Genomic DNA, 25,266 nt, shown 5'->3' on the forward strand with positions numbered 1-25,266 from the left:
GAGGAGAAGAATCCTTCTCCACCAGCCTGATTGCAGAATCTTCTTTGAACAATCTGACAAACTCTTCTTTTGAAAATGGCTTTTGATAGATTTTCAAGCGGTGGCCATTCACAATAAGAGGAGTATGAAATTCATCGATAGTTTTTACTCGAACTGCTCCATTGCTAAAGACTTCATCAATCTCATATGGCCCAAGCCAATGAGTTTGAAACTTTCCTTTGAAGTCTTTGAATTTTGAATCAAACAATAGAGCCCAATCTCCTTTCTGAAACTTTCTTTCCTTGATATGACGATCATGCCATTTAGATCTTTGGTGCTGAACTAGATCGGTCCTTAGAATTGCATCTTGTCTTATTTCATCTAGCTCATTTAGCTGGTCCATTCTGTGTCTTTGAGCTTCTGAGAGGCTCATTCCCAATTGGACTGCCATCTTGAAGGTCTTGATTTGGAACTCAATAGGAAGCAGGACTTCCTTCCCATAAACAAGTTCATAGGGAGAATGTCCTGTTGTGTTCTTCCATGTGGTTCTATAGGCCCATAAGGCTTCAGGGAGCCTTTCCGCCCAATCTCTTCTATGAAGATGAACAGTCTTGGTGATAATGCCTTCAAGAACTTTATTGGTAGATTCCACTTGACCATTGGATTGCGGATGGTAGGGAGTAGATGTTCTGTGCTTGATCTTATATTCCTCCATCAGCTTCTCCATCAAATTAGATGTAAACTGGCTGCCCTGATCTGTCACAATTTCCCTTGGGACACCAAAACGAGTGAAGATATCCTCAAAAAGAAATTGAATAACTGAATTTTCAGTGGCAGAAGGCAATGCTTTTGCTTCTACCCACTTAGTAACATAATCAGTACAAACCAGTATATATTTCTTTTGCTTTGATGGTGGATTAATTGGTCCAACGAAATCTAGAGCCCATTTCTCAAAGGGTTCGATGCATACCTGAGGCTGTAGAGGCATTTCATTTGAAGGAGTTGGTTTCCCAACTCTTTGGCAGCTGTCACACCTTTTAACATACTGCTTTGCATCTTTAAAGAGAGAAGGCCAATAATATCCTAGAGAAAGGATTTTATAGGCTGTCCTCTTGTCCGCAAAGTGCCCACCGCATGGTTCATCATGACATGCCTTAAGGATGTCAGGCATTTCATCTTCCCGAACACACCTTCTGATTATACAATCTGGCCCTGTTTTGAACAATTCATTAGAAATCCAAGAATAATGTGAACTCTCCCGAATGATTTTCCTTTTCTCATTAGGAAATAAGTGTAGAGGAGTTTCCCTGTAACAAGATAATTAGCCATATCTGCATACCAAGGAGTCTTGGTAGTCACTGCAAACAAGTATTCATCTGGAAACTTATCTTCTACTGGAGAACCCTCATTAGTGTTTTGGATTCTAGACAAGAAATCAGCTACTGTGTTTTGCTTTCCAGGTCTATCTAACACAGTAATGTTGAATTCTTGCAAGAGTAAAAGCCATCTTGTAACTCTACCATTAGTGACAGGTTTGTTCATTAAGTATCTTATGGCAGAGTGATCAGTATGGACAAAGGTTTCATAGCCGGTTATGTAATGTCTAAACTTGTTGATTGCATGTACCACAGCTAAGAACTCTTTTTCTGTAACAGTATAATTTAACTCAGTAGGAGTCAAATTCTTACTTGTGTAATAAATGGCATAAGGGATCAAATCCTTTTGTCCCAATACAGCTCCTAGAGCTGTATCTGAAGCATCAGTAGAGATGTGGAAAGGGAGTTTCCAATTTGGTCCCCTTAAGATGGGTGCTTCAGATATTCTAGACTTTAAAGCTTCAAAGGCAGATTGACACTCAGGATCCCATTTAAACTCACAGTCTTTGGTAAGCAATTTGAAAAGAGGAGATGCTATCCTAGTGAAGTTTCCAATAAATCTTCTGTAATACCCAGTAAACCCAAGAAAACTTCTAACATCCTTCTGGCAATTTGGAACAGGTAACTTAGAGATGACTTCAACTTTGGATTTATCGACCTTAATTCCATCTCCTGAAATATGATGTCCTAAAACAATCCCTTCAGTAAACATCATAAAACACTTTTCATGACTTAAAGAAAGATTTGTTTCCTTACATCTTACCAGTACTTTTTCCAAATTTTCCAAAGCTTCTTCAAATGTATTAACATAAACTGTGAAATCGTCCATGTATACCTCTACACAATCATGAATCAGATCTGAAAAGATTCCTAATACAGCCCTTTGAAATGTAGCAGGTGCATTGCACAATCCAAAAGGGAGTACTTGGTAGGCAAAAGTTCCCCAAGGACAAGTAAATGTGGTTTTGTCTTGATCTTCAGGTGCTACCTGGATTTGATTGTACCCACTAAAACCATCCAAGAATGAGAAATACTTTTTACCTGCTAAAGTGTCTAGTACCTGATCAATAAAAGGTAAAGGAAAATGATCCTTTAAGGTTGCCTTGTTCAATTCTCGATAATCAATGCAAACTCTCCATTTACCATTCTTTTTGGGCACTATAACCAAGGGAGAAACCCATTGGCTGTCTAAGATGGGGTAAATGAAGTTTACCTTGAGCAATTTCTGGAGTTCTTCTTTGACGATTTCCCTAAGGTTTGGATTCATCCTTCTTTGTGGTTGCCTAATAGGTCTGCTATTCTCTTCAATGTAGATGTGATGAATACAAGTCTTAGGATCGATTCCTTTCATGTCAGTGTATTCCCATGCAAAGGCAGTGGAATGTTTTTGCAACAGTTTAGTTAATTCTTCTTGTTGTGATCTTCCCAAGTTTTTGTTAATGTTTAATGTTTTTCCTGGGAGGATTTCAACTGTAGAACTACCAAACTCTTCCATTGAGAAGAGAGACATTTGTCTAGAGGAGAGATATTCAATGTCTGCATCTATCTGAAAATGTTCAGAGTCATATTCTAAAGATACTTCAAAATTTTCTAATGTATTTAGAATTTGACTATCCTCACTGATCTCAGAGATGGTTAGAACTGGTTGTATAGTATCTTCATCCTCTACCCATTCATCTTCTCCTATTTCTGTTATAGCTTTTGCTGGGGGATACAAGTTGAATTTCTTGGTGGAATTACCATCTGATATATACATGTCTCCAGACCTACAGCTTATGAAAGCATCAGCTGTGGCCAGCCAAGGTCTTCCTAAAATAAGAGGATGTCCTCCTAGATTGTTCTTGGGAGTTAAAATCATAAAATCAACTGGATATTCCCAAGAATCTAGAGAGACTGGAATATCTTCCAATACACCATCAGGTTTAATGATTGATCTATCTGCAAGTTGCAGCAAAGTAGGTGTAAAGAGAAGGTTAGGAAGCTTTAACTGATCCATGGTCTGTCTACTCATGATGTTGATAGCGGCTCCTAAGTCAATTAAATTATTTGGGATTTCAACCCCATTAATATGAGTTTTGACAATAGGACTACCGGGATCTACATACTTTTGCATGGTAATCTTACCCATCATTATGTCTGCAATTTTTCCAACTAGATGTATCCTTTTAGTATCTCTGGTTCTTTTTACTGTTTTCTTCAAACTCAACTCCTTTATTGTCTTCGCTAGAATGGGAATTTCCTTAATGGCTTGTAACAAGGGGATCTTGATACATACATTCTTCAATTCATCTAGGAAGTTATAGTCAGGCACCCATATCTGCTTTTCCACCCCTTTATCAATTTGCAATCTTTCAGGAAAGGGAGGTGTAGCTGTAGGTGTAGGTTGCTCAACTAGGGGAGTTGTAGAGATTGATTCTTTTTCTTTTTCTTTTTGGATATTTTGGTTTTGAAGTGATACTTCAGAACCTTTATTGACTTTGAGAGATTCCTCCTCAGAAATGCTTGGTTGTTGAACACTTGTGGAAGGTTGATCTAGGATTCTACCTGATCTAAGTTGTACTTCATTAAGAGGAACAACCATATAGGTAGGGAATGGTTGACCTTCCATCATGTAAGCATTTTGAGGGTTCCTATTATTTGGATTTGGTAATGGCTGAGAGGGAAGTTGATTAGATTTCTGCTGGGATTGAAGTGCTAATTGAGAATTTTGATTTTGTGGAGGAGGTTGTTGTTGTTGAGGGTATGTCAATGATAGTTGTTGGCCTTGGTTTGGAAGTTGTGGAGCTTGCTGATTCTGAAATGATGGAGGATATTGATAGAATTGTGCAAATCTCCCATAAGGATTTTGCATGCTTTGCATCCATGCTTGGAAAGCATTTTGAGGTTGAGGCCACGGTTGTTGCCAAGGATTCCAACTTGGTTGGGATTGAGAATTCATAGAGTTGTTAAACCCTTGATTCTGTTGTCCTTGCCAAGGTCTCCTTGCAATGAAACAGAGAGATTCAAGTGTATCTGGATCCTCTTGAAAGACTGCTTTGAGGCCAGGGATTGAAGGACAATCCTTGGTCTCATGAGTTTCTGAGCAAATTACACATGTTTCTACAACGTGTGCATCTAAGGGACATTCCCTTAAAGCATGTTTCTTTCTACATTTCGGGCAAAAGATAGCCAAAGCCTCAGCTTTTGCTTTTTGTTTATTGTGAATCTTAAGGGTATCAAGTTGTTCACTAAGACTCCCTAAGATGTCAGTTTTAAATTCATCAAGCATACTGCCGATTTCAGCCCTACTCACTGATCCTGTTGCAGATTTATTTGCCCTAAGGAGAGAAGGATCTCTAGGCCATTTTTGAGTTTTTGATTTGCCCCTTGAGAGATGGATACAAAGTTCTGCTATGTCATTGAGAGAAAGTTGAGAAATATCCCCTTTCCCCATCATGTTTAAGATGTCTATCCATTCATCCCTGATGGCCTTTAATAAGAGGGCTTTTACGGTCTCTTCATCCAAGGTATTCATTTTTGCTCTTTTCAAGTTATATTGAAATCTTTCAAGTAAATCTTCTAGACTCTCATCTTCTTTTTGTACCATTTTAAAAACCTCGTCCTTGTGATTAGTAGGCATGCAATAGTCTAAATACCTATCCAAAAATGTCTGTTTCATCTCATCCCAAGTCCTAATGGATTGAGTGAGTAACCCCATGAACCATTTCAAGGCTTGATCCTTCAGTGTTGAAGGGAACAACTTGAGTTTCTGAGAGTCATCCAGGTAGTCATAAGTTCGACACACCACTTCAAACTCAAATAAGAATGTTTCAGGGTCCTCAGTCCTTAACCCATGGAAGTTAGGGAGGACAGATGGTGATATGTTTTTCATAGTGGCTCGGGAATCCTCATCAACAATGGGAAACCCAAATGAATTATCCCCATTTCTATTTCCTCCTCCAATGGGACCTCTACCTCCATTATTGTTATTGTTATTTCCTCCTCCTCCTCTACCTCTACCTCTACCTCTACCTCCTCCTTCTTCCTCTGCCATGATGATTCTCCTAGGGATTTCAAAATCTTCTGGTTCCTCTACAAAAGGTGAATGAGAAGAGATTTCTCCTTCTTCTTCAGATGATTCCAATTCCTCAATTACAATTGGTCTTCCTGTAGGAGAAAGAGAAGAGTCTCTTCCTGGTTCAAACTCAATAGAAGGTGTAGGAGAGTCAACTCTTGGCTCTTGAATTCCAGGAATTCTAGGACTAGGAGTTTCGGTTGGAGATAAGGGGGGTGTCTCTTGTCTATCCCTTGAAGCAGATGGACTTGTAAAAATTGAACTTCGAGCTCTAGCTAAAAACCGTCCTCTAGAATCTCTAGCTCTATGCATGTCATTTTTTATTTTTTCTTCAAGTCAAGTTAATAGTTCTTTTTCTGATCTTCCAGTTCACTCTAGGTGCAAGAAAAGAGCATACTCAAGAAACTACTAAATCAATAACTTTCTCCTTTCTGATCCTCCAGATCACTTTAAAGTGCAAGAGGAGAGCATACTTGGATAGGTTATTAACTTCTTTCCTTGAAATTTTTATATTTTTTTTCTCTAAGTATGGCTACTTAATTTCACTTCCCCGCAACGGCGGCAAAATGTTTAGTCAATTTAGTGTTCCTAAATTGATGTCATTAATTGTCAACCCGGGGCTCGTAAGCTGATGAAGTGAAGGTGTACTATATGTACTTAAGCAACTTTCTTAGAGCTTTTGTCGTTTGGGGTGTTGTTTATGGTTAACTTATCTTCCTAAGATGGAGTGATGATTATAGACAGATGAGTGCAAGTGTGTGAAAAGTGAGTTCTAGATGAGTGAAAGTGTGTGAATGGTGATTTTTAATTACTTGCTGAATTTGTAAAGGAAAAGAACTTGAAAGAAGTAAATAGCTTGAAATGACTTGAAAGCAAATGCCCACGTTCTAATGGCATTAGTCTCTACCCATATTGCTGCAAATAAAAGAAACAAGAAAATCACTTCAAGGACTGATGATAATGGTTATCTCTTCCTAACTCCCTGCTTCTACCACATAGTACTGCGTAAAACACGATTAGGAAGTAGCTGAAGACAAATCCAAGAATTGATAAAAACTCTAAGTGACAAATTATAGCACTACTAAGCCTTTTCCATCATACTGCTTCCTACATGTGTGATTATGTGTAACAAGTGGAAAAAGTATTAGTGCCACAAGCCAAGACTACTTAAAAACAAGCTGCAATTAATTAGTGTTCTGTTCTCTGAAAGATAAACCATTCATGATAAAGAGAACATAAATTAGTTAGCATCCAACTTGTAAAACTAAGCTAAAAACTAGTCTAGAAAACAGAGTAAAAAGGGCAGCATTATGAACAAGACAACTGCAACTACCATTAGATATTAAAGCAAATACAACACACTCAATCCCGGGTGAAAACCTGCAAAGAAGCAAATCTGATCAGTGAAAATAAAGGCTGCAGCAATGGAGAGAAATCAAGCTGTACATAACTCAAGAAAAGGAAATGCTGTAGATGAAATAAAGAAATTGCAGAAGTATAAACATGAAATACTTATACAAGGGCAGTCATGAATGGGGGCCCTCCATCCATACAACCCACAGAAAACTCAGATGCTTTAAAACCTCAAAACAGCACTGTTTCCATTACTTTATATGCAGAAATACATAGTCAAAAGTGCTGGAACAGCTCTATAAAAACAGAGTTCAGAAAAGTGCTAAAATTCTCACAAGTTCATAAACTACAACAACTAAAAAGTTAACATAAGCGTACGCAGACGCAAGTATTTATAGGCATCTGCAAGATGGCCTAATGCGTAAAGCATAAAACAGAAAATAAACTGAAATTCATGCGTATTAAAGGTGCAGTGAACACGTCATATGCTTCATGGTCGAGCTGGAGGTCCTGGTCGATATGGGCAATGAATCCAGCATTAGATCATGTTCCCCACGGCTTTCAAAACACGGACAAGTCATCCTTTCCACCGACGTGACCAAACAGCTTACGCATCAACGTTAAGCTGCCTTTATTTGACCGTAACTTGACCCCCTTTGACCGGAGGTACAGATGACGTGGCCGGCTGAACTGATGGCACATGAACCTCGAGCACATATATTCCAACATGCCCACGTGGCTCGTTCTGCAAAATAGCACGTGGAACCTTGAGATCAACAAAATGGCTGCGGGATCATCAGATGGCTGCGGAATCAGCAGATGGCTGCGGAATGCCTGTAAGTATGTCAAAAACTAAACAAAACAATCACCCATTAGCAAAGCTCACTTGATCATGTTTAATGACAACTAATGTAATGATCTGGGTGGAAAATGAGGCAAAAGAGAGAGGAAAGTGATGAAAACAGTAGGTAATGATGGATGATAAGGTGTAAAGTAGAGACTCTACAGTTACTACAAGAAATGCTTCCTAATGGCGAAAAGGTAGTAGAGGAAACTCATAATGAGAACACAATAAATGTTAGTCATGATTTAAAAGACTCTAACATTAGATATGTACCCACCATGTTCCAATGATCAATATGAGGAAGTTTGATGGCAAGGATCCCATAACATTGATACTACAGATGGAGCAATATTTCGATCTCCATAATGTGAAAAACACACAAAAGCTATGCATTGTGACTTTATATTTGGAACCCAATCAGTTTGTATGGTATCGATGGATTTTCTCTCGTAAACAAATTGTCACTTGGAGAATTTTTATGGAAGAAATGACAGCACATTATGAGGATACAAAAAGAAACACATTTTTTAGCCAATTGAAAAATCTCAAATAAAAGGGTTCAATGGTGGAGCATATTGAGGACTTCCAAAAATTGAATATAAGGGTGAAATATATTCCAGAGGAGTATAGGATTGGTGTGTTCATAGCGAATTTAAAGGATAGCATCCAACATGAGGTTCACCTTTGGGAACCTGATTCTTGGAGAAGGCATTCAGGTTGGAAAGAAAAATTGAAAGCAAAATTATGGCAACAAGGAAGCCTACCAATCACAACTATAAAGATGGAAGTGTTGTTTCCCCTAACATTCCACAACCTACAATGTTGACACCACAACAATTAGAAGAAAAAAGAGCCAAAGGGCTTTGTTATAGTTGTGATATAAAATACACTAAAGGTCATAAGTGTGCTGAGAAGAAATTATTTTACACAGATTGTAAAGAGGAAGAAGAAAATGAACAAGAAACATCAAAATAAGAGGATATACACCAGGAACAAACCCTAGAGAAAGAAGAAATGAATCCAACCATATCTTGTAATGCATTGGTCGGAATGACCACTCGTCAAACTATCAAGATAGAACAACATATCAAGAAGAAAAAGGTAATAGTGTTGATTGATTCAGGCAGTACCCATAATTTTATTCATTGTAAGATAGCGAAGGAATTGAATTTCTTCCTATATCCAACGTTATAGTGTCAAGAGATGGTTGCAAATGGAGGAACCATAAATTGCTCTGGAAAGTTCCATAATATCAAGCTATCCATGGGATAATATGTGTTGAATAGTCCAATGCTTTCAATTCCAAAGGGTGGTGCTGATGTTGTAATAGGAGTCCAATGGCTACAATCTTTAGGTACGATAGATTTTAATTTTCAACAACTTTTCTTGAAAAAAAATTCGGAAGGAAAGTAATTTGAATTAAGGGGTATCGCAGGGAAACTGAGAAAGATAAACAACTCTAACAGAATGACAAAGCTTCTAAATAAATAACAACGTGGTGTAATTTCACAGTTATGTTCATTAGAGGTTCCCACATCGAAATCATCTATTTCTCCAGATATCAAAAAGTCTTGGACAATCATTCTAAGGTATTTAAGACTCCCAAAGGCCTCCCATCTATTCATGATCATGACCATGCTATTCCTTTGATTCCAGGAAGTGTTCCTCCAAACATCAGGCCTTAGAGATATCCCTATGCCCAAAAGAGTGGAATTGAACGTATGGTTGCACAAATGCTATAGGCTAGTATAATTCAACCTAGTCAAAGCATTTTCTCTTCTCCAGTAGTATTGGTGCACAAGAAGATGGTTGTGGCACATGTGTCCGTCTTATAGGGATATCAACAAGCTCACTATTAAATATTTGCATTCCTATCATTGATGAATTATTGGATGAATTGCATGGAGCAATTTACTTTACCAAGTTGGAACTTCATTCAGGATATCATCAAATTAGAATGAAGACTGAAGACATTCCGAAAAAAGCATTTAGAACTCATGGGGGTCATTATGAATTTCGGTCATGCCTTTTGGCCTCACCAATGCACCTTCTACATTTCAAGGTTTGATGAATTTCATTTTCAAAACCTTAGAAAATTTGTGTTAGTATTTTTTGATGATATACTAATCTACAACAAGTCTTGGAAGGATCATGTTCAACATATTGATAGAGTGCTCAAACTATTGGAGGAGAAAAAATTATATGCAAAAACCTTTGAATGTTTCTTTGGAGTACAAGAGGTGGAATATTTGGGTCATATTGTATCTCATGAAGGTTTTAAGCTATACTCTAGAAAAATTAAAGCGATTAAGGAATGGAAAATCCTCACATCCATAGAGCATCTGCGAGGATTTCTTAGGTTGACAGGGTATCATCACAAGCTTGTTAAGAATTATTTGAGAATAGAAACACATCTAACAAAATTATTGAATAAAGATGCATTTTCTTGGACTCTGGAAGCAACAAAAGCCTTTGAACATATTAAAGAGGCAATGTGAAAAGCACTAGACTTAGCTACACCATACTTCACAAAAACCTTTATTATAGAATGTGATGCCTCAGGAAATGGAATTGATGTTGTTTTAATAGAAGAAGAAAGACCCATTACTTTTGAAAGTCGTCCAATCAAAGGAAAGTATTTACACAAAGCTATTTATAAGAAGGAAATGTTGGCAATACTACATGCACATAAGAAATGGCAACCTTACTTAATGGGAAGACACTTCAAGGTAAAAATGGATGATGATAGTCTTAAATACTTTTTAGAACAAATATTATCTTCAGAAGTGCGACAAAAATGGGTCACAAAGATGTTCGGTTATGAATTTGAAATAATCTACAAAAAAGGGAAGCAAAATGTAGTTGCATATGCACTCTCAAGAAAGGATGAGGATGTGGAAACATTTCTTTGTGCCATTTCTATTATCCAACCAGATTGTATAAATTAAGCAAGGGATTTATGGAATAATGACAAAGAATTGTGGGAACTCATTCAAAAGCTGAAGCAAGATCCTAGTACATCTAATACATTTAGCTAAAAAAATGATTCATTATGGTACAAAGATCACTTATACATCTATAAGAATTCCCAAATAAAACAAAAGATTCTTCTAGAATTTCACACCTGTACCTTAGGAGGGCATTCAGGATTTTTAAAGACTTACCATAGGGTTAAGAAGGATTTTTTTGGGGATGTCCTTAAATATGATATTCAAAAGTTTGTGGCGGAATGGTTGGTTTGCTAACAAAATAAAGCTGAGAAAATTAAGACCCCGGGTCTATTACAACCTTTATCCATTCCAAATCAACATTGGGAGGAGGTTTCAATGGATTTTATCATAGGTTTACCCAAGTCCAAAGGAAAGAGTGTCATCATGGTTGTAGTTGATAGACTTACCAAGTATGCACACTTTTGTTCATTATCTCATCCATTTAAAGCCAATACAGTTGCTACTGCATTTATGGAAACAATTCAAAAGCTACATGGAAACCAAAAGATTATTGTAAGTGACAGAGATCCTATTTTCACTGGAAATTTTTGGACATAATTATTTTCTTGTCTTGGTACTTAGTTAGCTCATAGCTCATCGTATCATCCTCAATCTGATGGGAAAAATGAGATAGTGAACAAATGTTTGGAAGGATATTGTCGTTGCTTTGTATATGATAAACATACACAATGGGTCAAATGGTTGCCTCTGGTTGAATGATGGTATAACACTTCCTTCCATAATGCAACAAAAATGACCCCATTTATGGCACTTTATGGATATCATCCACCGTCCATCACATCATATTTAATAGAAAATTCTAAGGTTCAAGCAGTGGAAGATCACATCGAGCATCAACAAAAACTTCTCTAACTCTTAAAGGATAACCTGACTTTGGCGCAAAATAGAATGAAACAACAGGCAGATCAACATCGCAACAAAAGAAGCTTTGATGTAGGTGACTAGGTATTTCTACAACTACAACCATACAAATAAATGTCCCTCAAGCAAGCTAAGAAGGATAATAAAGTATGACCAAAGTATTATGGTTCGTACAAGGTGTTGTAAAATATTAGTAATATGGCATACAAATTGGAACTTCCTGCATCTTCCCAAGTGCACCCAATTTTCCATGTTTCATGCTTAAAGAAGGTTATAGGTGACAAGCTCCGAGTTCAAACAATATTGCCAGAACTTGATGAGGAAAGAATAATCATATTGGAACTTGAAGCGACCATTGAAACAAGAACTCGACAACTGCGAAATTGATCAATTTCAGAGTATCTCATCAAGTGGAAGAACTTACCCGCTGAATATTCCACATGGGAGGATGAGAATTTTATACAGAAGCATCCATAACTACTCAAGCGTTGAGGACAACACTTTTTTGAAATATAGGGGCATGTTAGGTCCCTATAATACTAGTGTATTCCCTTATTATTATTGTTATTGTAGCATCTTATTTTTATTGTTGTCCCCATGTTGTTATTATTGTGCCTCATAGAAGCCCACTATTGTTATTGTTGTTCCCTTACATTATTATTTTATGTCGGTTCTGATTATATTGTGACCCCTTAGACTCCTATATATATAAATGAGGTATTTTCATTTGTATCATCCAAGAATTGTTCATTTATGTAATGTAAAGGAGGTTGCCCCCTTGTTGGAATTATGGTATAGGTGTTGTCCTTGATGGCAACCCACTCATAGGTCGGTTCAGATTTGATAAAGGGTGGCTCACATTGTAATAGGTCAATTAAGAGGTAACATGGAAATGGTACAGAAGAATAGGATGTTGGAACAAAGGACTACATATCAGAATCAAGAAATTGAAGAAAAATAATGTTCTCAGTTGTATTAAGTTGTATACGCTGGTTCACTTAGTCCAAGTAGCGTATACAAGCGGGTTCACTGAACAAAAGCGCGTATAAATATTTGTGCACTTTCACAAGAGTAAAAGCGCGTATGAGATGAAAAATTAAGGAAATTAAGACAATGAATTAGTTGTTTATTACATATACATTGGTTTCATTCTTTATAGTCGCGGACATACACTGGTTGGTTTCAATAAAGTAGTGTATACAATTTGAAAAATAAAATCATAATAATGAAAGTTAAAACACTGATTCACCCCCCCTCTCAACATTTTTCCCAACAATTGGTATCAGAGCGGGTCCTTCAGAAGAAGAAGATGAACAATCACGAAGGCATGGGATCTATCAGACCACAAATATTCAATGGAAATAACTTAGCATATTGGAAGATAAGAACCAAAGCCTATCTTTAGTCACTTGGAGCTGATGTTTGTGCAATTGTGGAAGGAGAATACCAATATCCAGCAGCAATCCCTACAGATCCATTAGAAAAGAAACCATATGAAAACAATGCCAAATCTGTCAATGTGTTATTGGGAAGTCTATCAGAATCAAAATTCGTCAAAGTCATGCAGCTCAATATAGCCAAAGAAATATGGGACAAAATCATTCAGAGCTACAAAGGGGACTCCATGGTAAAATGTGCTAAGCTCCAAACTCTTAGAATTTAGTATTAAACTCTCAAGATGCATAGTGATGAAATTATTGCTAGTTACTTTTTACGAGTAGACGAGATTGTAAATTGTATGAAGAATCTGGGTGAAGAAATAAAGGAGGCTACTTTAGTAGAGAAAATTTTGAGATCTGTCTTCTAAATTTGAGTCAAAAGTATCTGCCATAGAAGAGAAGCAAGATCTTGAATCTATTATTGTTGTTCAACCCATGGAATTTTGACTGCCTTTGAAATGAGGAAAGTAGGTCCATCAGATATTAGAGAAGTTGCTTTCAAAGCTTCAACAAATGGAAAAGAAAAGGAAGATCTCAAGGAACCAGGATATATTTCAGAAGAAGATGAGGTAAACTTTGTAAAGAAGCTTCAACGGGGTTCCGGAAGATTCAGAGGTAAGCTTCCATTCAAATGTTTTTCTTGTGGTAGAGTTGGCCATTATGCTGATAAATGTCCTCATAAAGGTAATAATGAAAAAGGAAAGGAGTCTGCAAAAGTTAATAGAAAATAGCTTGTTAATAGAAGAATTTATTATACTCATGAAGATAGTGATGACTTGTCTAATAGTGATAAAGATGAATTTGAACAAGATTTTAAACTACTCATGGCTTATGACAATGATGGTTTTATGGATACCTTAGAAGAGGAAGATTTTCTTGAAGAAACCACTCAACTTAAAATATGTTTGGAAGAAAAGAATATGGTCATAGACACTTTGACACATCAACTCACTGAAAGAGAAAAGAACAATGAAAAATTAGAATGTGAAGTAGTGGGTCTAAGAAAAGGACTTGAGAAGATAAAATATCTTAATATTAGATTTGCTAAAGGATCAAAAACCTTAGATGAAATCATCAAGGTTTAGCATTATCCACTTATAAATACTGGTATTGGATACACTGGAGAAACATCCCAACCAGAAAAGGCTTCAGTCAGCACCAGAAGCTATCTTGATGCAGCGAAAACCAATGAACATCCTCAGCAAAAGCCTAAAGGTACTCCCCATGTAAATCATGCTCATTTTACTCCAAGAGTGAACATCAATAGAAGCACCAATCGAAAGGTGAACAACACCAGAATATTTTATGATCACAAAAACTTCTTCTTTAATGGACAATGTTTTTCATGCCATAACTTTGGTCATAAAGCTGCTGAATGTCTTGCTTACAAGGCTATCATGACTAGAGAAGCAAGAAAACAAAGGAGTGTGACATGAATCAAGAAAATATCTTATAATAACTTTTCTCCTCTTGAAAATGAAATGGAATGTTCATTTTGCAATAACTTTGGTCATGAAGAATCTGAATGCAGGAGCAAATTTCGGCCAACAATTCAAAAGGAACAAACATCATCAAATTCCAAGGTATGGAAAAGGAAGGAATTTCAGTCAGAAAGATGTGGCATAGCTCTATTTGTAGAAGGACAAGAAAATCAGTGGTACATTGATAGCATATGCTCTAAACACATGACAGGTGATAAATATAAACTCATTTCTTACAAAGCTTTAGAAAAGGAAAAGAATGTCTCTTTTGGAAATAACACACCCGTTGTCATTAAGGGTAAGGGTTCTATTTATTTAAAAGAAAAGGTTAAAGATGGAAGTGTTATGTATGTTGATGGTTTAAAGCATAACTTGTTGAGTGTTAGTCAAATGTGTGATCAAGGAAATGAAGTTGTGTTCCGATCAAAAGAATGTGTGGTTCGTGAGCTTGACACAGGAAAGACCATAATCAAAGGTACAAGAACTCCAAGCAATCTATATATACTAAAAGGAGGTCAAGAACACTGTTATCTAGGAAAAACAAAAGAGAACTGGTTATGGCATAGAATATTGGGGCATCTATGCTTTTCTCAAATAAGAAAAGCATGCAGGCTCAAGAAGGTTCGTGATCTTCCAGGTATCATCATCCCAAAAAATACCATCTGCAAACCATGTCAATTCGGTAAGCAAACTAGAGTTCAATTCAATGCCAAAGAAGGATAAGCAAGTAAGCCTCTTGAACTCATTAAAACTGATTTGTGTGGGCCAACAAGGAAAAATTCACCTCGTGGAGAAGAATACTACATTTTATTCATTGATGATTTTTCTAGAATGTGCTGGATTGGTTTACTAAAGCATAAATAAAGCATAATTTTGAAAAGTTTAAAGTATTCAAAGCTTTAGTTTAAAATGAATTAGACATAAAAATCAAATGTCTCAGATCTGATTGGGGAGGAGAATTCATATCAGATGAATTTTTTGAATTTTGTGAAAAACATGGAATAAAAAGACAGTTCTCTGTTGCCATAACTCCTCAACAAAATGGCATGGTGGAAAGAATGAATAGAAAAATTCAACAAATGGCATGAGCTATGATTGATGAATCTAGAACTCCTAACACCTTCTGGGGTGAAGCTACACATACCGCAGTAAATATTCTCAACAAACCTCATGTTCATGTAAATAGTGATCAAACTCCATATGAAATTTGGTATGGTAAGCCTCCTACTGTAAAACACTTCAGAGTTTTTGGAAGCAAATGTTTCATAAAAAATACTAATGAAAAACTTGGTAAGTTTTAACCCAAAGCAGATGAAGGGATATTTCTTGGATATTCATCTAGAAGTAAAGGATACAAATGTTATAATAAGAGATTTTGAAATTTTTTTGAATGCATTGATGTTGTAGTCAATGAAGCATGCAGAAATCCGGAACATGTGAAATCAACAAAGGAAGATGATAATGATGAAGACGGTGAATTCTTTCCTGTATCAAATCGAAATGATATAGAGGAAGAAACCAATGAAGCATCAGAAGAGGATACAACTGATAGGGAAAAGGCTCCATCCAGGTATGCTCAAAAGAATCATCCAGAATCTAAAATTGTAGGAGAAAAAGGGTTTGGAGTACATACAAGAAGAACGCTTGTAGGAGCTTCTACTTATATAGCATTACTATCCTCCATAGAACCACATAATGTTAATGAAGCTAGGAAAGATTAATTTTGGGTTAAGGCCATGGATGAAGAACTTGACCAAATTGAAAAGAATGGTACTTGGGAATTAGTTTCTAGACTTCATGATAAAAATGTTATAGGAACAAAATGGATATTCAAGAATAAGTTGAATGAAAATGGAGAGGTTATTAGAAACAAAGAAAGACTTGTTTGTAAAGGGTATGCTCAACAAGAAGGTATAGACTTTGAAGAAACTTTTTCATTTGTTGCCAGACTTGAAGCCATAAGAATGTTTCTTTCTCTTTCAAGTTTTCGAAAATTCAAAGTGTATCAAATGGATGTAAAATCTGCATTTCTTAATGAATATTTAGAAGAAGTATATGTTGAACAACCAGAAGGATTCATTCTGGGAAATGATGCAAAGCTTGTATGCAAACTCAAAAAGGCTCTATATGGACTGAAACAAGCTCCAAGGGCATGGTATTATCGTCTTGACAAATATCTTCAACAACAAGGTTTCAAAAAAGGATCTGTAGACAACAACTTATATACAAAAATTGAGAATGATAAACTGTTAATTATTGTTGTTTATGTTGATTATATCATCTTTGGCAGTAATGAAGAATCTATGAGTCAAAATTTTGCTTATGTTATGTAGCAAGAGTTTGAAATGTCTTTACTTGGAGAACTAACTTATTTGCTTGGTCTACAAGTACAATAAATAAAAGATGGCATCTTTCTTTCACAAACTAAATATCTCAAGCAGATTCTGAAGAGGTATGGAATGGAAGATTCCAAACCAGTATGTACTCCATTAGTAACAGGGAGCAGTCTCAGTTCTAATGATGAATCTCCTACATTGAATCAACCAGCATACAAATCTATGGTTGGAAGTATACTTTATTTAACAGGTACTAGACCAGATATTATGCATGCAGTAGGAATTGTTGGAAGGTTCTAATCCAATCCAAAGGAATCACATCTTCAGGTTGTAAGAAGAATATTCGAATATCTCCAAGGAACTCAAGACTTTGGTCTATGGTATCCTAAATATACAGATCTCACTCTTCATGCATATACAAATGCGGATTGGGCTGGAAATGTTGATGATGGAAAAAGAACTAGTGGAGGTGCATTCTATATGGGATCACGATTGGTATCCTGGTTCAACAAGAAACAAATTTGATTGCCTTATCTACAGCTGAAGCAGAATATGTGGCTGCTGCATCTTGCTGCACACAACTACTCTGGATGATGCAAACATTACAAGATATTCAAATCACATGTTCTCCACCCATCTCTATTCTATGTGATAATAAAAGTGCTATTAGTATTTCGAAAAATCCAGTCATGCACTCCAAGACCAAGCACATACCCATTAAGTACTACTTTCTATGAGAACAAGTGCTTGAACAAAATGTTAAATTGGAGTATGTTCCCTCTAAAGAACATGTTGCTTATATATTTACCAAACCACTTCCCAGAGAAACATTTGAATATCTCAGACAAGAGTTGGGAGTAGTTTTTTCATGGTCCTACTGTTAAAACCAATTTTTAGATGAATTTTTCCTATACGCGGGTTTCATGAAGTAGAGTTGCGTATATACACGAGTTTTTGTGGCTGCAGTTGCGTGTGTATTTTTCTGATAGAAAAATAGTGGGTCGGACTCAAAATCAGTTTCTGACATTTGTGTTCAGTCTTATATTAATGGTTACAGTCTACTGATATACTTTGTTCATTACTTTTTATTTGATTGATGAACATGCCTTGATGAATGAACTGTTGACAATGCATAGGTAGCATAGGTTTAGGGGGAGCATTAGCCTTCAAAAACATTATGCATTGTTGGCATCATGGATGTTGAATTCAGCTATGGTCTTAGCTATTCATATCATTGGTTGTAAAGGTCATGTAAATGCCTATGGTGTAATAATATGACTCTTTTTGTCATAGTCTATTAATGAGTCCTTTTGGACATTTGATGTAATTTGTATCCCCACTATGCATGGGAAGGATGATGTAATAATTGCAATTTTTCAGTCATGTATGAACATTTGGTATATCCCCACTTGGTTGGGTGATTGATGTATGTATGATTCATTGATAGGAAGGTCATACGCACATAATTGAGTTATAGAGTCATGTTATTACAAAATATCTCTACAGACTCTGCATGTACTCAGGGGGAGCATGGACAACATAGTATATCTGAAAGGGGAGAATATCTTGGTCCACCCTTTGCCCTTGATGTCAAAGGGGGAGAATATCTTGGTGTTGCTTGATATATATAACAGGTTCTATAGTTTGAAGTGATCAATACCTATATGGTTGCCATCAAGTCCAAAGGAGGGGATTGTTGGCATTATGGTACTGCTGTTGTCCTTGATGGCAACCCACTCACAAGTCAGTTTAGATTTGATAAAGGGCGACTCACATTGTAATAGGTAAATTCAGAGGTAACAAGGAAATGGTACAGAAGAACAGGATGTTGGAACAAAGGACTACATATCAAAATCAAGAAATTGAAGAAAAATAATTTTCTTAGTTGTATTAAGTTGTATACGTTGGTTCACCTAGTCCAAGTAGCATATACAAGCGGGTTCATTGAACAAAAAGCACATATACATATGCACGCAGTTTCACAAGAGTAAAAGCAGGTATGAGATGAAAAATTAAGGAAATTAAGACAATGAATTAGTTGTTTATTACATATACGTTGGTTTCATTCTTTATAGTCACAGACATACACTGGTTGGTTTCAATAAAGTAGCGTATATTGTTTGAAAAAATAAAATGATCATGATAGTGAAAGTTAAAGTACTAATTCACCCCCCCCCCCCCAAAGCATTTTTCCCAACACCCCTAGAAGAGGTTGATTTTGAAGTCGTTGATCTATATTTTCTTCTATTTTATGAGCTAGTTGCATAACATAAAGGATAGCCCCCGAGAACCTAGCATGTATATTCCTTAAAAGGCTTAAGTATTAACAAAATCACTTCATGGTGGAACACTCCCATTGTGAAATGCGATAAGAGAACCGGACCCGATAAAATAATGGACACAGTATATAGACATATCGCGTCCGGTTAAATCACAGATTTTCCAAAAGCTCCCCGCTTGTTCCACTCCTAATTCCTCCCGATTGTGATAAAGCTATTTCTTAAAAGGCAAATTTAAAGAAAATCATAATATTGAATAACTAAAAACATAAGTTGAGCATGTTAATAATCCGTTGGGCCCGCTATAACTCCACGTCATTTCTTGAGATTTCATAATCACACAAAGCCCTTGGCCATATCCATTCTCTGCCAGTCTCGAAACCTCTGATTGCAATATTGTGATTATCACATTGCACATATCTCATACCCATCGAACCGATATAGTGATATCACTATCACATATCGATAGAGTACATGGAAATAAGTTTTATTTACCATTTGAAAGGTTTCTGCTATGTGATCTATTAATGGATAATAAATAACCACGCAAAGCCATGATTTCAATTATTTAAGAAATCTAACCGTATTTATGATTTCAAAGCCCAAGGTGATTTGATGGCTTGTATAGATTGATTCACATTTAAATGTTCCTTCCCGTCATTTCAAAGCCTTGTGTGTTTGTATGTTTCCGCATTTCACAACTATTGCTCTTCATTTCTCTGTGTTCTCAATTCATAGGTTTAGCTCGAGAAAGAACTATGTAACAAGATGACTAAGTCGAAGAAAGGAAAGAAAACTATGGAGGCTTCACAATCCTCTACTTCTAATGTAACTGAAATTACCCCACTATTCTCAGATATGACATGCACAATAAAAATCAGTACTTCCTCATGGAAAACCATGTACCAATTGCTAGAGAGCGAGGGTCCTAAGATAATTTAAAGAGTAGCAACAATAGATGCTACTACCTCTTCTGAATCATCCCACTTTGAAGTTGGCATCCCTTTTATTCATAGAATTGCTACTAGACCCAAGATTCTGCCTTACGCCGATATTGTAAAATGGATAATTGAAAATATTAACATTACCGATCGGACATTACAAAATTCAAGGAAAACAGTTATAGGGTCCTTCATATTATAAGACTTGAAGAGAATGTGTCATGTACTGGACCCACAAAAGGTATATGATCCAGGTGGCTCCAGAGACACAGACAGGACAAAGAGGGCTTATGGAAGCTCAAAAATCAAAATGATCAAAATTCTTTTGAACTAGGACCAGAGCGTAGATCTTGTCGTCCTGATCATAGCAATGTGAACGGTTCTTCAATCCGAGCTCGTATGAGGGAGAACGAGCCAGTAAAAGTTTTGGTCAAAGTTGCACTGTGGGCCAAGTTTAAGTGTCCGACAATTTGACCGACCCCGGGGCATGAAATCTAGCTCCTGAAAGTGAGCGAATTTGTTGGATCGTTAATTTGTCTAATATCCCCTGTATTAGACAAATTCAAAAAAATGTTTATTATTAATAAAATAAAAAAATTATATATAGAGGTGGCAAGCCACCACCCCCACCACCCCCAAACTATATTACAAATTTGATTATTAAAAGGCCAATGGGCCATGACCCCCGCTGCCCCAACCACACCAAATAACCAAAGGAGTTGATGGGCCATGACCCCCGCCGATCCACCCAACACCAAAAAACACATTAAAAATAATGTATGGGGCTGGGCAGGCCACCTCTGTGGACCCGGCCTACACCCCAACCACCCACTATTAAAACATGCCATGAATTAAATGTGAGGCCGGCGGGGATTGAACCCGCCCGGCCCACGTGGGCCGGCCCCCACCGGGTGGCCCCATGAACCAATTAATACAATGAACCCAACACATCAACGCACCCCCGTTTAGTTATCAAACGATTATGTAATGTAAAAAGGGAGGGGTGGGATTTGATGCCCCGACCCCTCCTCAACCATTTGCTTTCTTTACCAACGCACCAACGACCAATGTTGGCAACTCCGCCCGAAATTATATATGTAAACCTATCATTTGTTCAGTGCACCCAGGGAGGTCGGATGGGAATGGAATGGAGCGATGTGATGCAGAATGGAACGGAGGCCAAAGAATGGCACATTTTTCGAGACAACCATTTTTTAATTGTTTTGCAGGTGGAACGATGATTCTGGAAAAAAACACAGGGGGAACCATGATTGAGCGAAATTCTCAAGAGGGTGAAATTTTTCCAGTGTCCAAATTGGACAAATTTTATGTCGATCTTACACCTCTCAGCGACATGAACCTGATGGTGTAGTCAGAATTTTGATCTGAGCAACATATCTTTAGATGACTTGGAGGAGGGAATCTTTGAGGAATATAGGGGGAATCTAAAAGATTCCTTAAGCCCCAGATTTTCACTTTCTCAGAATTTAGAAATTTGACAGTTGATTTTGCACTATTCGACACTAAAAATCTGATGGTGCATTCAGATTTTCCATTTTCTCATTTAATTTTGTTGGCCACTTTTCAAAGTGGAGTGCAGGTGTCAGCATTCATGTGTGAGCAGTGATTTCCATGAGATTCGATGTTGTGAGATTGATGGTACAGCCAGCTTCAGCAGTTTGACATCCTTTTCTTCAGATGGCCCCAAGATGTGAGGTATATGTAGTATGTTCATGTACTTGTTTTTGCTATGAGATGCATTGTACTGCATAGATCCCTGTTTGTTGTTTGATGTGGGATCTTGTTTTCTTACTCGTTTCATGATTCCTACTAGATGTGACACAGAATCATTTGTGGGACGTACTTTTGTCATTATTCGTCATGGGATACTCATGCTTTTTCCATGTATGTCTAAATTGAGATCCATTTGATGCCATGTTGGTGGGATGCTCATTATTGTCATATGTGTAATTATGTCATACTGATAGGAGTCATTTATGCTATTTTAATTTCAATTTTAATCACATCATGAAAGCAAAAGATCTTGGTTAAATCCGAGAGCTGAGTCAACTCAGATCAAGTTTGGTATCAGAGCGGTCTTTGCGTGGATGTGAATTGCAAGCGTGAACAATGGAACGTACAACGACAGAGGATGAAAAAGCGATGTATGAGACCATGCTCAAAATTTCCCAAAGGGTGGAAATAACGTATGAAGCTCTAAAAAAAGAGACAAAGGAAAAGGAGCGATTGTAGCTTTAGTTGCGAGCCACGGAAGAGGCCCTGGAAGAACTAAAGCACAACAAATAGAATCTTCAAACAGAGCACGTTGAATTGAAGATACTTCTACAAGAAGAGAAAGAGGAGAAACATAGTTTGCTATGACAACTGCAAGCTAAGGACGAGGCTTTTAAAAATTTGCAGCGTGACCCATGTGAGGTAAAAAGTAATTCTCTGAATTCATGTATGTGTCCTGATGATGATTTCGCTGTTTTTGAAAATCATACCATAGGAATTGGCTCCAAACTGTTGAAGAAAATGGTTTATGAAGGAAAAGTCTTGGGCATTAATGGCCAAGGCATTGTCAACCCCATCAAATTAGAATAATTATCTCGTCAGGTAGGACTTGGGTATGTCAGAAAGGAAGTTGGGGAATGCATCGAGACAACAAGCGAGCCACCAACAACAGATGATGAGAAGCCCTCATCGGTTCTTTCCAACTCGACAGTGGAGGTAAAAGATGTTGATTTCCTTTTGGTTTGTCTTCACATAGTATGATTTCTATTGGAGATGTGGAGATACCAGTTACATCTACAAACATAAGGCTCCTTACCAGGATGATGTACAAGGAAGGAGAAGAACTTGGTGTTAATAACCAAGGCATAACTCAACCATTGGAGGTTGAGCAGAGACCTCGATTTGGAGGCTTGGGATACATCGAAGGAGAATGCTCGAAGGTCTCAGATTCTTCCAAGACATCGTCAAAATCGTCGAGGAAAGAGAATGATGGGAACACATCCCCATCATCCGATGGCATTTCCCATTGTAGGGAGAGAGCTAAGGAAAGCTCTTATCACCATAACGACACCAAAGACGACAAGGAAAGGTATAACCAGTTTCGATATCCAAATGGTCATTTCGATTATATCCATGTTGTTAATGATGAACGTAAAACATGGCATCGAAAAACATGTACTTTCTTGTGGAATACATAACCATACATTTTCTAAGTGTTGGAAAAGAATGGCAGCACACAAAAGGATGAGGCGTGAAATACCCTCTCAACAGCAGGTAAAGAAACATGTTAAGAAGATTTGGAGGAAGAAGATGTATTCCAATCATTGCAACAGAGGTGGCCATCAAAGAGCCACTTGTTGGAGGCTTTATCCAGAGTAGTGCCTTAAAGACAAACCGTCAGTGCATGAACCAGGTGAAACAATTGTTCGATAAGCAAAACCACCATAGGGGGGTGACCCATTCAAATTGATAAGTGAGAAATGGTTTCTAGATATGTTATCTTGTCATGGTCATGCTTTTGTAGATCATTTGTTGCATTTTAAGATGTAAAAGTGATGATGTGTGTTCCATCACTTGTTAAGCAACAATGATGTCTGGTCTTATTTTGAGTTGCATGATAAATTGTGAAAGTGATATCATATTCCCATCACTTGTCAAGGAAAAAATAGTGTTTGGCCTTATCTTTGTAAATCATGTGTTGCAGTGATGATGTGTTTTCCATCACTTGTTGGAGCAATAATGATATGATGGCCCTGTTTTCGTAGTTGGGGAATTGTTTCCATTTCAATGTAAACTTTACCACCAAGTATGTGTTATAAACTCGTGGAAAGTGTGGGATGCTTGGGTCATTAGTTGGTCATGAAATTCAAGCATGTAATTTGCAAAACAATGTGCTACAGGTTGTAGAGGTTGCAGGTGTTGGCTCATCGCTTAAGGCTCCGAAGAACAAAGGTGAAGGAGATGGAAGTGAGACCTTTTCAGAACACTTTTGATGCAGACAAGGTATAGAGAAGTTGCTGATTATTTTTCATACTTTTGGAGGACCAAAAGCTCCTCAGTGGGGAGGATTGATCCAAGTGGCTCTAGAGACACACAGGACAAAGAGGGCTTATGGAAGCTCAAAAATCAAAGAGATCAGAATGCTTTTGAACTAGGACCAGAGCGTAGATCTTTTCGTCTTGATCGTAACGGTGTGAACGGTTCTTCAATCCGAGCTCGTATGAGGGAGAACAAGCTAGTCAAAGTTATGGTCAAAGTTGAACTGTGGGCCAGGTTTAAGTGTCCTACAATTTGACTGACCTCGGGGCATGAAACCTAGCTCCCGAAAGCAGGCAAATTTGTTGGATCATTAATTTGTCTAATATCCCCTATATTAGACAAATTCAAAAAAATGTTTTTTATTAATAAAATAAAAAAAATTATATATAAATGAGGTGGCGGGCCACCACCCCGCCACCCCCAAACTATATTACAAATTTTATTATTAAAAGGCCGACGGTCCATGACCCCCGCCGGCCCAACCACACCAGATAACCAAAGGAATCGACGGGGCATGACCCCCGCCGGTCCACCCAACAACAAAAAACACATTAAACGTAATGTATGGGGGTGGGCAGGCCACCTCCGATGGACCCAGCCCACACCCCAACCACCCAATATTAAAACATGACATGAATTAAATGTGAAGCGGGTGGGGATTGAACCCGCTCGGCCCACGTGGGCCGTCCCCCACTGGGCGGCCCCATGAACCAATTAATACAATGAACCCAGCACATCAACGCGCCCCCGTTTAGTTATTAAACGGTTATGTAATGTAAAAAGAGAGGGGTGGGATTTGATCCCCCAACCCCTCAACCATTTACTTTCTTTACCAATGCGCCAACCGCCAATGTTGGTAACTCCGCTCGAAATTTTATATATAAACCTATCAATTGTTCAGTGTGCCCAGGGAGGTCGGATGGGAATGGAATGGAGCCACGTGATGTAGAACAGGAAATAGGCCAAAGATTGGCGCATTTTTCAAGACAACCATTTTTTAGTTGTTTGTAGGTGGAACCATGATTCTGGAAAAAAATAGGCGGAACCATGATTGAGCGAAATTCTTAGGAGGGCAAAAGTTTTACAGTGTCCAAATTGGACAAATTTTATGTCGATCTTACACCTCTCAGCGACACGAAGCTGATGGCGCAGTCAAAATTTTGATTTGAGCAGAAAACTTTCAGATGAACCGGAGGAGGGAATCTTAAGGAATGTAGGGGGAATCTAAAAGATTCCTTAAGCCCAGATTTTCACTTTCT

Source organism: Pinus tabuliformis, chromosome 3_1 (genome assembly GCF_031772625.1).
Source record: "Pinus tabuliformis cultivar Carrire ecotype Pingquan chromosome 3_1, CPIR1, whole genome shotgun sequence".
In the NCBI taxonomy this organism is placed as follows: Eukaryota; Viridiplantae; Streptophyta; class Pinopsida; order Pinales; family Pinaceae; genus Pinus; species Pinus tabuliformis.